The sequence below is a fragment of the Bombina bombina genome, chromosome 5 (assembly GCF_027579735.1).
Source record: "Bombina bombina isolate aBomBom1 chromosome 5, aBomBom1.pri, whole genome shotgun sequence".
In the NCBI taxonomy this organism is placed as follows: domain Eukaryota; kingdom Metazoa; phylum Chordata; class Amphibia; order Anura; family Bombinatoridae; genus Bombina; species Bombina bombina.
Window position 1 is genome coordinate 647,816,862 of NC_069503.1, and position 15,799 is coordinate 647,832,660.

A 15,799-nucleotide genomic window follows, 5' to 3' on the forward strand; every position below is an offset into this window, starting at 1 on the left:
TGGCTGGCTGCTACGTAGGGCAGCAATTAACAACAGTATGCTGTGTAAGTCAGATAGACAGTTAGACACAGGCCTGATAGAAAATAAAATTAGATTACACTAGCATAATGATTTAAAGACTTTTTTTTGGGAATTTAAAGAAAAAAGTTAAGCACATACATATGAGTCGTGGCTGATAGCCTTAGAAGGGCAGCTATTAAAAACAGTAGGCTCTGTAAGTCAGATACACACACGCCTGATAGAAAATACTATTAGATTACACTAGAAAAATTATTTAAATTATTTTTTGAAAGGGAAAATTAAAAAAAGGTTAAACACATATGAGTCGTGGCTCATAGACTAGGGAGGGCAGCAAGTAAACACAGTAGGCTCTGTATGTCAACAAAACACACAGGCCTGATAGAAAATGATATTAGATTACACTATCAAAAAAATTTAAACTGTTTTTTTTTTATATTTAAATTAAGGTGAAGAAGATATGAGTGGTGACTGCCTGGCACAGACCAATTAACCAAAAGACTGAAAAAAAATGAGGTATATTAATGCTGAGTGAGCCTGACAGACACAGGCCTGATAGAAAATGTAATTAGATTACACTAGCAACATTTTTTTTTTTTTTAAATTTAAAATAATGTTATAAACGGATATTAACACTGGTGGCTGGCACAGAGCAATGAACCAGAGTATATGCTGTGTGACACAGGCCTGATAGAAAATGAAAAAAAAATTACACTAGCAAAATAATTAAAATTTTTGGTTAGTTAAATTTAAACTAATGTTGTTAGGGAGATATCAGTGGTGGCAGTAATCACAGCATATGCTGTGAGCCTTAAACACACAGGCTGAAAGCCAGGCAAATGCTAATAAAAATACGAAAAAACAAAACAAAAAACGGCACGAAATATAGCCCTAAAAAGGGCTTTTGGGGTGCTGTCCTTGCAGCAGAGATGAGTGGAGTCCTTCTGGACTGTAGTGGACACTAAATACACTAGCCTAGCTATGTATTTCCCTATAATGTCAGGAGCACAAACACAACACGTCCTCTCACTAAGAAAGCAAGGTCGTTATGAGTCTAAAATGGCGGCTTCCGAGTAGCTGGGAGGGTCTGTGAGGGAGTGTCTGATGTTGATTGGCTCTAATGTGTCAGACAGCTGTGACATACAGGGTCAAAGTTTCCTCAATGATGACACATCATTGTGCTGCACCATGTGTTCGCCCGCAGCAGCGAACGCGAACAAGCTATGTTCACTGGGATCCATTCACGGGCGAACAGTTCGGGACATCACTATTGGCTAATTTCCACAAGAGGTTCCCTAACAAACCATGTGCCGAATCCTCTGTGTGGATTCCTTGAGAAGGGGGATATGTAACATACCTGTACCTTTAAATCCTAAATACCTCCCATTCTCCTCTCTCCCTTTAAATCCCCACTTCCTGCTTATCCAAATTACTTGCTTATTGAGTATACCTTGTTCATAGCATTGCTCTCTAACTCTGACAGTTGTTCTTGCTTACTGAACTTTGTTACCATTGAATACCTGGAAGTTACTTCATCTGCACACAGATGCTGTCTGTGTACAACCAACTCTCTATTTCCTATTGTTACCTGCAGTCTGGAATTCATCTCCTCCTTTCACAGATGCTGTCTGTGCACCTGCAGCTTATCTATTTCACTTACACGCTGTTCAGTCTCTCACAGACACTGTCTGTGCACCTCCAGCTCAAGTCATTTCACCTGCACGCTGTTCAGTCTCTCAAAGACGCTGTCTATGCTCCATCATATCATCACATTCGGCTGCATGCTCTCTGGTCTTACCGCAAGTACTCTGTATAACAAATTGCCTTGTCAAACCTTTTACATATTATATTAAAACATCTAATAATGTACTGAACTATATATACCTCGCAAATCAATGTGTTTAAACCTACCTACTTTAAAATGTGACTTCACTACCAGAGTTATTTCAGCTTACCAGGGGATATCAATTGGAAAAATGTACTTTAGTAGCACTCAACAGCACTTACTGAAGAAATCACAGCTGGTACCATAGGAAATAGAGCCCAAAGAAATGGGTACCATAGGAAATAGAGCCCAAAGAAATGGGTTATTTCAGCTTACTATTATTATATTATCAATAGACATGTGCGATTCGATTTGGTCCGAATCGAAATTCAGCCAAATTTATCGAATTCGGAGATTCGGATCGATTTGAATTTCTGAATTGCGGTAGTGCCGAATCTACCAAATAAATCCAAATCAATTCGAATTTATTCGGTAGATTCGGATGGCACTACATGGTATGGTATTACACTAGTATTGTACAGTATATTAGGTTTTATCACTCTGCTATGGGTTAAACCTAATATACAATACATAATACTAGTGTAATACAAAGCACATCCCACCTAACACTTACCGAAATTCCCGAATTTCCAAAATGAACCGAATCGAACCGAATCCAGACAAATTTTTTCTAATCCGAATGAATCCGAAACAAATTCATTAGATTTTTTCCGAATTCGAATCGATCCGAATCCATCCGAACCGAAACAAATTTTTCGAAGCTGCACTAGTCTAATTAGCAACTATAACTTTATTGTAAACCTGCTTCTTAAACTGAAAGTAACTTACTCTGACTTGACATTGTCATTGAGTAGTTTTCAAAGTGAAACTTTGTTTCTTTCTGTTCAGTATCAATGCTACATTTTCAGGCACTTGCTCATTAACCAATTCAATAGTGAGTGGAGTTCACTTGCATCCAATAGCTACAAACTTACATTTATCCACTCACTGAATAGTTCTAGTCTAAAATAATATGTTGAATCGTGACAACTACGGATCAATTGCACATCATAAGAGGTTTGCCTCATGGAAGAGGTTGAAGTATCCAACAAAGGAACTGGCAACTTAAACAGTGAGTAGTATGTTCGTCCACCTTCTAGCAAATTTGCTGCAATACCTGTTGAAGCAACTGGTAATGCTACCTCACTATTCCCTTTAATTGTCCTTAACAGAGTCTTGTATAGGTAGGTTTTTCCACTACCACCTGGACCATCAAGGAAATAACACCTTTGTGATAAACTGTCATTTTCCGATGCAGCAATGATTTCTTCAAAACTTTCTCTTTGAAGGTCATTAAAAGATGCCTTCATTTGAACTCAAGTATAACTTTCAAAAGAAGCATCATAGAGATATCTAGGATTTTTAGGTACATTTTTTGGAGGATTTGGTAAACCAATATATTGACTATTTTTTTCCATGAACAATTAATATATCCGGAATATCTCTAAGTGCATAATTCAAACCATTTTGTCACTCTGGTGTGTGACCTGGATGTCTTGAAAAGTCTTCAAAAAATTTTTCTTTGTACTTTTCAAAAAGCTCTTTGGCATTTGGTGGAGATGCTAAAACACAAATATTAGCAAAAAGCTTTCTAAGCAGTCGAGGCATTATTTCACTTGCAGCTTCATGAAGAGGTAAATCCCAAGATTGATCATCTTCAAAAAGACAATATTTTGAGCTGCTTCTGTAAATGTGTTAAATTGAACACCATCAACTGTACGAATATCTTCAAAAGAAGTTGCTCCTTTAACATGAAGTAAAAGCAAGCGTAAACAAAATCTCTCAACATCTGAAATTAAACTTACAGAGTACATACGACCAATAGTGTTATTTGCTCGATCTTGTACTCATTTTTCTATGTTGTTGTCTTTTGATGGAAAACAAAATGCTGAGTAATATCAGTGTAAAGATATGCATGAGCTGACAAATCTTCTTTGTTTCATTTAAACCAAGCAAAGTTGTGTCTCTATAATGTGTTCTTTCTACTGCAGTTTCAATATTGTCTTCATTAAAATATACTGACTGTTCTCCAGGAAGGTGAACTTGTAATCGCACAATCGTATGCGATTGATTGTGCATATGAAAGCCATAAAGCTGCCATGCTGCTTCTGGAGCACTAACATATCTAGAATCCATAAATGAAGTTATCTCATCATGAAGAAGTGTTTCATGTTCTTTAATTGCAATATTTACACAGTCATGCCCTTTATAAATATATGTAAATATGTACTTTACACTTTTTATAGAAGCACAGCTTTCAATATTAATATGGCAGTTGTATTTTAATGTCAAGTAAGGGTTGTATGGTACAACCCAAGAGTTATCTATTTTTTTTACCATTTAATTTCAATTGAAAGACTAATTTTGCTTCTTTTGTACCATGGATAACCATCTAAATTGATTAAAGTTTCTTCTTGGTAAGATTTTAGAAATTGCTTAGAGCAAACCCCATCAACCATACATGGAAATTTTAAATTATGCTACCCACAGGGCCCATGTATCATGTGTTTGGCAATAATTGCATGTAACCGTGGATTGACTTCAATGTCAGGTATTTCAGCAAAAATAAAGCTATCAATTACTTGTGCATTTTTAGGCTTATCTTGTGTACATAATATAAGAAAATGATGTGCATGAGGCAATCCACGTTTTTGAAATTCAATTACATGAACTTTGGCAGCTGGTTTACCCAAAACATGTTTCTTTGTGATATCATCAACAAGTTCTTGACGTTTTAAATGAAAAACTCTTGCCACTAAATCAGGTCGAAATTCAACTGCTTGACCTTCTTTCAGATTTAAAACAATTTCAGACCATTTTGGGTTTCATGTCATAGTTATAAAAAAAATCAGGCTTCTCATACTTTCTTACAAATAGCCATGGCATCTTGATAATTCTGTACCATGTTTCTGGGACTACCTTGGAATGTAGATGGAAGTATAACTGCATTGCCTGGAAATAAGCCCTGCTCTGCAGCTACATTTTCAAGATGGTCCATGAGACCTGTATACTTTCAACCCTTAATTTTGACTGATTTTGTCTTACATAGTTTAAACGATTACCTTCTGTTTTAAAATATGCATCTACAAAGTACTGCTGAGTCAATTTGCCAGCACTCAGAAATGGGTTAAACTGGTGACGGATGGAAAGTATATACCCATAAAATTGCATTTGTGTGACCCTTTCTCTTGGCTTTGCTAAGGATTGAGTTCTTATATTTCTAACAATAGTAGGGTTGTAATTAAGTTTAATTTTAAGTGACCAACTTTGATCCCCAAAAGAGAAAAGAAGTGGATACAACATTTGCTTTTTTCAGGATCTAAACACCCAGTTAGAGGAATTTGAACCACTCACAGATTTCGAACAGACGTACAAACAATATCAAAAAGAGTTAGATAAATATGAGAATGAAATTAAACAAACCAAACAAGGAAAATTAAGCAGGGACAAAAATGACTACGAAAATAAGAAAGTTTACAAATGGAAAACCAAAATTAATTTTCACAGAGAGAGACCATCACGAGTAAATATAGTACAAAGTGATATTTCCGACACAGAAGGGGAAGAGTCGGAAACTCAAGAGTCAGACTCAGAACCACAGACACCCAATCCTGAAAGTAATATCAGAATTACTAGAGGTAAGAGAAAGGATTTTTTAGGAACGAGCGCCTCTTCACACACAGACACGCCAGAAGAGGCAGGGGGCAAAGCAAAAAGGCAAAACAAAAGTCAAGCATCAAACAAGACGAAAAAAAAGAACTGGAAACCATACCAGAGAGCCCCAAGCCCCTTCTCCCAAATGAGACTGACTCACTAAGAATAATTAATTTAGGAAGAACAAAACCTGGAGCCCTCTAAAAAAGACAATTGGAGAAATAAGATAACTAACAAATCTACGTTTATGCCTAAGTTAAATCAATGCTCACAATTACAGACATTCACAGATGTAGTATGTGAACAGATCATTAGATTATCTGACAAACCAATGGCATATAATTTAACAAATGATTAACAAAAAGCATTGAATGAGATCAGAAGCTGGGAAGATGTCATTATTCGCAACTCCGATAAAGGAGGGAATATCGTATTATGGCCAATAAATATGTACAGAAAAGAAACTGATAAACAACTCAGAGATACATCTTGCTACAAAAAGCTTGGATTTAATCCAAATAAAATGTTTCTCTTAGAGTATTTGAACATCCTAGATATGGCCAAATATGATAGCATCATTACAACTAAGGAATTCCAGTTTTTGAAAGTGAAGGATCCGACTGTGGCGACCTTTTATTTAATACCAAAAATTCACAAAAATAAAAATCATCCACCAGGTCGCCCAATCGTTTCCGGCATCAATAGCCTCACAGAAAAATCAAGTAAATACATCGACTTCAGATTAAGAAACTTTCTCCCTCAATTGCCTTCTTATGTTCAAGATACAACAGATGTTTTGATCCAATTAGAAAACGTACATCTCTCCTCCACTACCTGGCTAGTCACAGCCGATGTAGAATCACTCTACACATGTATCAATCATGATTTAGGAATCCAAGCTGTGAAATGGTTTCTATCCATGGGTTCGGAAGAAGACCCTGCACATGATGACTTTGTACTACAACTTCTAAGATTCATTCTCACACATAATTTCTTTACATTTGATAATGGTTTTTACCTCCAAACCAGAGGGACGGCCATGGGTACGGCCTGTGCTCCCACCTATGCCAATCTGTTTCTTGGCTGGTGGGAGCAGAAACATGTCTTCTCGGATGAAAATACCTGTGACTTGAGCAGAATCCCTTTATGGATTAGTTACATTGATGATGTGCTCTTCGTATGGGAAGGCACAAAGAATGAACTTGATGAATTCATGAAAAAACCTGAACATCAAACTAACTTATGAAGCAGATCAGACTAAGATCAATTTTCTAGATCTTCAAATAATCAAAACGAATACAGGATGTTTGGAAATGGATGTCTATCGCAAAAAAACAGCCACAAACAGCTTACTACACAGCACAAGTGCACATGCCCCTAACACTATCAAAGCCCTTCCAGTGGGTGAATTCCTACCTATGAGACAAAACTGTACTGAAGAAAATTATAAAAAAAGATCGAAAGAAGTAACTGAAAGACTCATATCCAGAGGATACAGCCGAAGGTCCATCAAAAAGGCAGACTTCAAAGCCAGAAATACACTTAGACGTGATCTACTAAAAAAGAAAAATAAATCTCAACAAGAACAAATTAGATTTATTTCGACTTATAACTCCAAAAGTACACAAGTACTAGATATTTTACAAAATAACTGGCATATCTTAACCTCTGACGCCATAATATCTACAATCATGGGAGATAAGGTACCAACAGGATTCAGAAGAACACGTAACCTCAAGGATCTCATTAGCCCAAGTCATCTTCAAGGATCAAAAACTAAAGGAGCTTTTAAGAAAGGCTCATTTAAATGTGGCACATGTAGTTTTATGATTAAAAAAGAGGAAATTTGCGATTGCTTCCTTAAGATGCATAAAATCAGATCTCACATCAACTGTCATACAGAGGGAGTTGTCTATGCCCTCCAATGTAAATGTAACAAGACCTACGTAGGCATGACAACAAGAAAAATCAAACTAAGATTACAAGAACATCTGAGGAACATAAAAAACGCTGCTAAAGATCTGCAAGATGGAAAAAATGTGACGTCAGTAGCACGCCACTTTCTCACTCGACACAATTCCAAACAATCTGAACTCAAATGTTTTGGAATAGAAAAAATACAATTAGGCATAAGAGGCGGAAATTTGGAAAACATCCTATTGAAAGCAGAAAGTAAATGGATCTTCTTATTAAATACGGTTCAACCGTATGGACTAAATGAAAACAATAGTTTTGTATTGTTTCTTTAAGTTCTATAGAAATTCTTTATAACTAATTACATCTATTCTTGTTCAGATTTATTTTCACACACCCAGTCACATTTTTGAATACACTGAGACACTGTTTCACAATTCATCATAATTCATCATCTTCAGCTATCACTTATTCCCCACGGTCGAGAATAAACACTATTTCCAATTTATGCTTTTTCTGCATAGACTCTCATGCACTAGCAGCTATGTAGCTTTTCCACAAGTATGCACTTTAAGTATTATTAGAAAATTAATATCCCCATGATTACACTATTATCTCTATACACAATTGGCATTGTACACAAGCATTATTCTACATAGTCACATCAAATAAATTCTTTCACAGAATTTTTCACTCAATAAGTCACTCCTAAATTAATGAATATATCACATCCTGACCTTGTACCTTTTTAAAGTTAACTTGTGACATCAATAACTATATATGGGATAGTATTCAGTAGCGGCAGCAATTAATTACATGCGCTACAACACAGATTAACATCATGGATTATCTAACGAGTTAGGAGATTAACGGAACTCCTAGTTTATTGATGCACGGGTAACCCTACACAGAATACAAGAACAATATATTAGTACACAATTAATGGTACAATAAATTCCATCCTTACCTTTTTGAATTGATTCTAACATACCATATCCATCATAGTATACGTTGATATTCACAACAATTCTATGGTATAATCAAATCAAGTACAGCCATTTACGAAGTACTAACTATAAAATGTACCCATTTCATTATTTATTACTATCTATTTAATAGCTAGCAGTAGTTTTATTCACTTCACTTTACTTTATTATATATTCTTTAATACAAATCAATTCCATTGCATTATGTTGGCTATAGAATATAGTTATACATTATCCATTGTTCTCTATGTCAATATTTAAATTGTTTCCATCTCTTTATAGCCATTATGTCTAGACTGATCTTGCGGCGTAGTAAGAGTTAACTTCTCAGAGTGTAACTTGGTTCGTATCTACCCACAAATGACATAACGATCATAATTGTCAGTGATTGGTCAGCAGTAGAATACACGCCTATTGGGGTGTCAGTTACTACAGCCTTAAATAGCCGACTATAGTGCGGCGCGTTCACCTTTGAAAAAGCCACGTAACGTGGCGAAACATGTTAGGGACGCTAGGGCAATGGTGAGGAGTCCTAGGAGCTCCTGTGTTTTTTAGCAAGCCTTAAGCTATCGATATATTACTGTAGTCACTTTAACTAATTCCACTACTTAAACCTTAATCTATTATTTAGTTACCAATATGGATTAGTTGCAAATGGATAAGTTGTAACTGGCAGCTGTTAGTATTATTGCTCCAGCTCTGATCCCCATATCATATGAGAGTGTGGATATATTCTTTAAGCAGCTCACTATAACCACAATTTGTCACTCGTTTATTTAACACAGGGATACTGAATAAGAGACCTGACAAGACAAATACAGCATATATAGAGTACTGTGGATTATGTAAACCGGACGCGGTGTCACATATTATTACTCACAATAGTACATCTTACACGGCAGTTCATTGTAGCCGTTTGTTACAGGCAGACAAGCAGTAAGTGTATTACCAGTGCATCCAGCCTGCTACATATAACTAGCGAATACTCTAGTTATATGTGAACAAAGCCGCAAATACTTTGGGGACGTACCGAGATATAATATAAAGTTTACTAATCCAATAGTAACTTATACACCAACACCAGTTTATATACCGATATTTGATATAATCAATTTACTCTGCAGTGAGTGTTCTTAAGACTAATACACGCCCATAGTGGCGTCACGCATATCAGTATACAAACCACACTCGAAATTGATTGGTTGTAAGACAAATACATGCCTAGTGGGGCGTTGTCTTTATTTTAACATACAGCCGGTATAGAGATTTGATTATTGGAGTCTCAGTCCTAGTAAACCATTCTAGGAGAATAACTGTATTTGCTCCCTAACATTATAAATTAAGCCTCATACACGGCACAATTAAATCACGCTGCATTTATGATCTCATGCAACTTCTTCTTGTATTAATTTATATGCAGGTATCTGCTAAAAAGATTGAACTTTGTCGCGGTGACGATGCGCTGCAATTAAAGCTTATCCCAGTGCTATAACTAAATTCTATCTGTAATACCTAACGTTGCAATATAAATAACTTTGGTAGTAGGCTCTTGTATTTCCATCCAATAGTAAAAGATTGTACCTTCCATTTAATACTTGATCCACAAAGTTAAACACACAATTGTTAAGAGTGGATTACCGTCCTAAATACAGTGAACTAACCCAATTACCAGCAGACATATATAAGTCTGTCTGATGAACGCTATTTACACATGTATTTAGTTCAGTTTTATCCTCTCACTCATAAGCAATACTATTTATAATATAGTAACTTTGATGTTGGCTCAATGAAGTATTACATATAGATATCGTAAATTCATCGATAACACATCACGTAATATCTCTTGCTACCCTTAGATATTAATCTGTTATTTACTCCTACGCCAAGCTATATCTACTTGGAGTACCAGTAGCATCATTCACAGGAGTTATAACTCTCTATCTCCTAGATTTACAAGTGAATTCATGTTGAATATTATATATGCTACATGATCTGTTATCTAACAGACCTCAATAATCTGACCTACTGTATAACCCTTAGCTTTGACATTAGGGAAGCACAATAGATATACAGCTACCTACTCGCGCTTTCATTCATAACTGTACCAACTTATAAAGTGAGTTATCACTTTCATGATCATACTTGCAGTTAATTGGGGATATCCTTGCAGAGTGACATTAACTTTAATTGACATTATCAATTATACAGCTGCCACATTATATTATTATACTACAGTCGATACTTAAGTGTGTTTTTAAATGTTTTTCCTATTTTATTGTTTGACCCCAATAAAAGTTAATTTTTAATTACATTTAATCTTTCCTCTTCCCCAATCCATCCTTGGATTATTTAAGTGACTATTATCTGCGATATTTGTTTCGCAAATTGGATCAGGGAGTGCTTTCTGTGTGTATGCTTTCTTCTTCTCGTTCAACAAGTTTCTCCTCATACACATAGCACCCACACCTAGCCTTATATAGTGGGCTTAATTTAGGTTATTAATCTGGTCCTCAACATTTAGGTAGTGCCATTGGTACCTCTTCTCTTGCAGGTATACTGACAAACTTACTGACAAATTTGGACTTTTGTCGCAAATATATGCCAAATATATTATAGATAATAAGTCTACAGATGTAGCAATAATATTTATTTTTGTTATAATGTTACAGATATAACACTTTATTTAGCAACGCTGCTTTTATCTATCTATCTATATATATATATATATATATATATAAATTAATCTACATGCGTATTATACATATATTTATATGTATATAACCTACAGGTGTAACGACACCCTTATTTGAATGGACTGCTGTCCTAAATATTTGGAAAATGTGTTATTTCTAACAAAGCTACAGGATATATAATAAATCTACCAAAGTAGCAAAAATGTATTATGAAAACTGTTTTAATCTACATATATATATATAAAAATATATCTATATATAAATATTTATACAGGTGTAGTGACAGCCTTTTTTTATATTCAACTGTCCTAAATTTATAATAAATATACTTGTTTAGTCAAACCCTATCCTAAATATATGCACAATATATTATTTTTAATAAGGCTATAGATGTAGCAACAATATTTATTTTTGTTATAATGTTACAGCTATAGCAACACTTTATTTAGCAATGCTGCTTCTATCTATCTATCTATCTATCTATCTATATATATATATATATATATATATATATATATATATATATATATATATAAATTAATCTACAGGTGTATTATATATATATATATATATATATATATATATATATATATATATATATATATATATATATATATATAGCATGTAACAAAAAGGTAGTCCAGACAATGCTTCTTAATGTAAAAATATAATAATGCTTGAAAAAAGAAAAAAATCATCTTTTATTAACGGGTAAAAATAGACAGGGACAATACAGACAGGTCTAACGCGTTTCAGCTCAGTGCATCCGTACTCATAGACCTCTGTTGTATTACCCTAATGACCACCTTATATACACAAATCCTTAGATTCAATTGAAAACAAATGGTGCCAATCCTTTAATTAACCCTATGCTAATTAGCCAACTACTGCATCTAATACATTTAATACTGATATTCAGCAATGCATTGTTTGTGAACAAAAATACTTTTATATATTCTCTGTCTAATAGATATAATTGCATATAACATAAACAAACTTTAAGGTGAGAAAATAATAACATTAATTCCTAAATTCACAAAGCACTTTAACACACCATTTTTATGCCTGCATTGTAACAACATAACAGACTCATCTCACCAAATAGTTAGGCAATTCCATATCATGTGATGTTACTGTGTAATTTACAAAAAAACTCAATATCTCAAATGAATATTGACCTATACATTAAATAACCCTAAAAAAACCACCTCTAACGCTCTATAGGGGCGTAAATCACATCAAGCTACAATGGAAAACCCTAATCTCATCCAGATAATGAAATTCTCTCTTTAAGATATATATTTCACATTATGTTAAAGGGACACTGAACCCAAATTTGTTCTTTCATGATTCAGATAGAGCATGCAATTTTAAGCAACTTTCTAATTTACTCCTATTATCACATTTTCTTTGTTCTCTTGCTATCTTTATTTGAAAAAGAAGGCATCTAAGCCTTTTTATTGGTTCAGAACTCTGGACAGCAGTTTTTGATTGTTGGATGAATTTATCCACCAATCAGCAAGGACAACCTAGGTTGTTCACCAAAAATGGGACGGTATGTAAACTTACATTCTTGCATTTCAAATAAAGAGAACAAGAGAATAAATAAAATTTGATAATAGGAGTAAATTAGAAAGTTGCTTAAAATTTCATGCTCTATCTGAATCACGAAAGAAAAAATTTGGGTTCAGTGTCCCTTTAACTAAATATATATCAGGGATATTAAAACAGAAGTATAAAGGAATTTCCTCAATTGTTACAGATATTTACTGCCAGAAATTGAAAAAATCAAATCTGGAATTGAAGCCACTAGGTAGCCTTGTCTTAATAGTAAATATTCAGTATACTTCTCTTTGATAGAGATATTTTTCTAAGTCCCCTCCTCTAAGGGTAAGAATCGCTTTTTCAACCACTGTTCATTTAAAGATATCAGTTTTTCGGGCATGCTTTTCTATGAAATGCTTGGCCAATGGGGACAATTTCTCTTCCCTTTTCCTACTCATCTCTGTGTCTACAGTTATACTTGAAAGATGTTCTCTGATGCGCGTCCTGACTTCCCTTGAGGTCTTACCTATGTATTGAAGGAGGCACTGCTGACACTCTGTTAAATATACAACTAATTTTGTACGGCAGTTAACACAGCTTTCTATTGGGAAAGTTTCTCCTGTTCTTCTGAAGGGAATTTGTTATCCAATGTAGCATATTTGCAAGCCTTACAATTCATTAAGTTGCATTTGTGCATACCTTTTACTAGAAGCCACGATGAATGCCTATTTTGTATCAGAGGAGTAGTAGGGGACACCCCATTTCCAATAGTCCTACCTCTCCTATAAGAAAAATGAATGTTTAAAGGGGGATTCTCCTTTAAACTCTCATCTGCTGACAGCATAGGAAGGTGCTTTCTAATAATCCTACCAATGTCCCTATATTCAGTAGACTATTGTGCGACAAATTGAACTGTTCTCGAATCTTTTTTAGCATGTTCCTGTTTTTTCTTATCCTTAATCAGATCTTTCCTGTCCAATACAGATACAGCAAATCGGGCATCTTTAATCATCTTATTGTTATAGCCTCTTTCTCTTAGATCTTTGTCTAACTGTGTTGCTTCGCTCTTATATGTAATAAGTTCAGTGCAGTTCTGTTTAATTCTAAGATGTTGACCTTTGGCTATGGCTCTAAAGGTTTGTATCAGATGACTGCTTCTGGCATGTAGTATGGAGTTCTTTGTAATTGGCTTCTTGTATAATCTTGTTAAAACCACTGTGGTTATGGGGTCATCTGACATTGTTAAGTCTAGGTAATCAATCTAACACTTGTTGGACTCATGTGTGAAGCAGATTGATTCATCAGACATCTTAATATAGGTAAGGAACAATCTTAGGGTCTCATCATCTCCCACCCATATTACGATGAGATCACCAATATAGCAGTTATACTTCGCTATATGCATCCTGAAAGGGTTATCATCTCCAAAGATGCAGCACATCTCCCACAACCCCATTAAGAGGTTGGCGTATGAGGGAGCAAATTTCGCCCCATCGCTGTGCTGCATCTCTGGAGATAATAATAACATCCATATAAAAAATAATTGTGCGTTAGCAGATATTCTATAACTTTCAAGATGAATTCTCTCATATTCTCACTGTAGTTACTCCACTTTGACAAAAATAAAGAAATTGCTTGTAGCCCTCTAACATGTGGTATACAACTGTAAAGAGAAACAATGTCTAATGTGACCCATTTAGAGTCATCACCCCAACTGAGCTCATCTAAAATTTGAATAAGATGTTTGGAATCTCTGAGGTAGCTTGCTAAATCCTCTACAAGTGTTTGGAGTATAGAGTCTACCCACTCAGACAATGGTTCTAAAAGAGAGCCAACTCCTGATACTATGGGGGGAACCTTTACATTAGAAAGACTTTTATGTACCTTTGGGAGTACATGAAACAATGGTGTTTGTGGGTGTGTATTCGCCAGAAATTCAAATGTGGATTGGTCAATAAATCCATAATGCAACCCCTCATCCAGAATATGAGATAATGTCACAAAGAAGTCCTTAACCGGGTCACTAGGGAGTTTCATGTAGCTATTAATGTCAGACAATTGTCTCAAAATCTCAGTATCATAGTCAGTCCTATTAAGGACCAATACACTCCCACCATTATCTGACTTCTTTATGACAATTCTGATATTCTCTTCCAATTCTTTAAAGGCTAATCTATCATTATATGTAAGATTGTTGTTGTGTATATTAGTAGTGCTAGTAGATTCTTTATGGAGCTGTTCTAGATCCCTTACAATCCATTCCTAGAACAATTCCAAAACCCCATCCCTTGACTGTATATTGTAAAACATTGACCTAGGTTTAAAACCTATATTATTATCTTTCTCTGTGGTAGGATCTGATAACTGCTCACTCTGCAAATGCAGGAGTATTTCTCTCATACAGACATCTTCAAAATGTATGTTGTCAATGGGGCACCTCTCTTTAACTACTCTCTCAGGACAGGTTGTATCAACCTCATTGTTTGCAAAAAATTTCTTAAGTGTAATGTTCCTAACCATTCTATTAACACCAACCACTGTGTTAAAAAGGTAGAATTTAGCAGTTGGAACAAAATTCAATCCAAAATTCAATACCTTGGTTTGTTCTCTTGTAAGGGTGATGTCAGATAGATTAATTACTATAGAAAGATTATCTATTCTTTGTCTCTCTTTGCTCTCAATGAGCATCTGTTCATTTGGAATTGGGCTCTGCCTCTCCCCCCTGTGTGGTCTGTACCTGTTAACGGTGGTGGTTTTATAATGGGGACAGGGTCTAAAAAACCCTGTTTAAATTTATTCCTGGCTCCTTCTTGTGTCACATGAGATTTATTACTGGTGTTTGTAACATACCTATTGGTATGTAGTGATGTCGCAAACTTAAAAATTTCAGTTCGCGAACGACGGACTCGAACTTCCGCTACTGTTTGCGAACCGGCGAACCGCGTGAACCGCCATTGACTTCAATAGGCAGGCGAACTTTAAAACCCACAAGGACTCTTTCTGGCCACAATAGTGATGGAAAAGTTGTTTCAAGGGTACTAACACCTGGACTGTGGCATGCTGGAGGGGGATCCATGGAAAAACTCCCATGGAAAATTACATAGTTGAAGCAGAGTCTGCTTTTAACCCATAAAGGGCCTAAATCACCTAACATTCCTAAATTG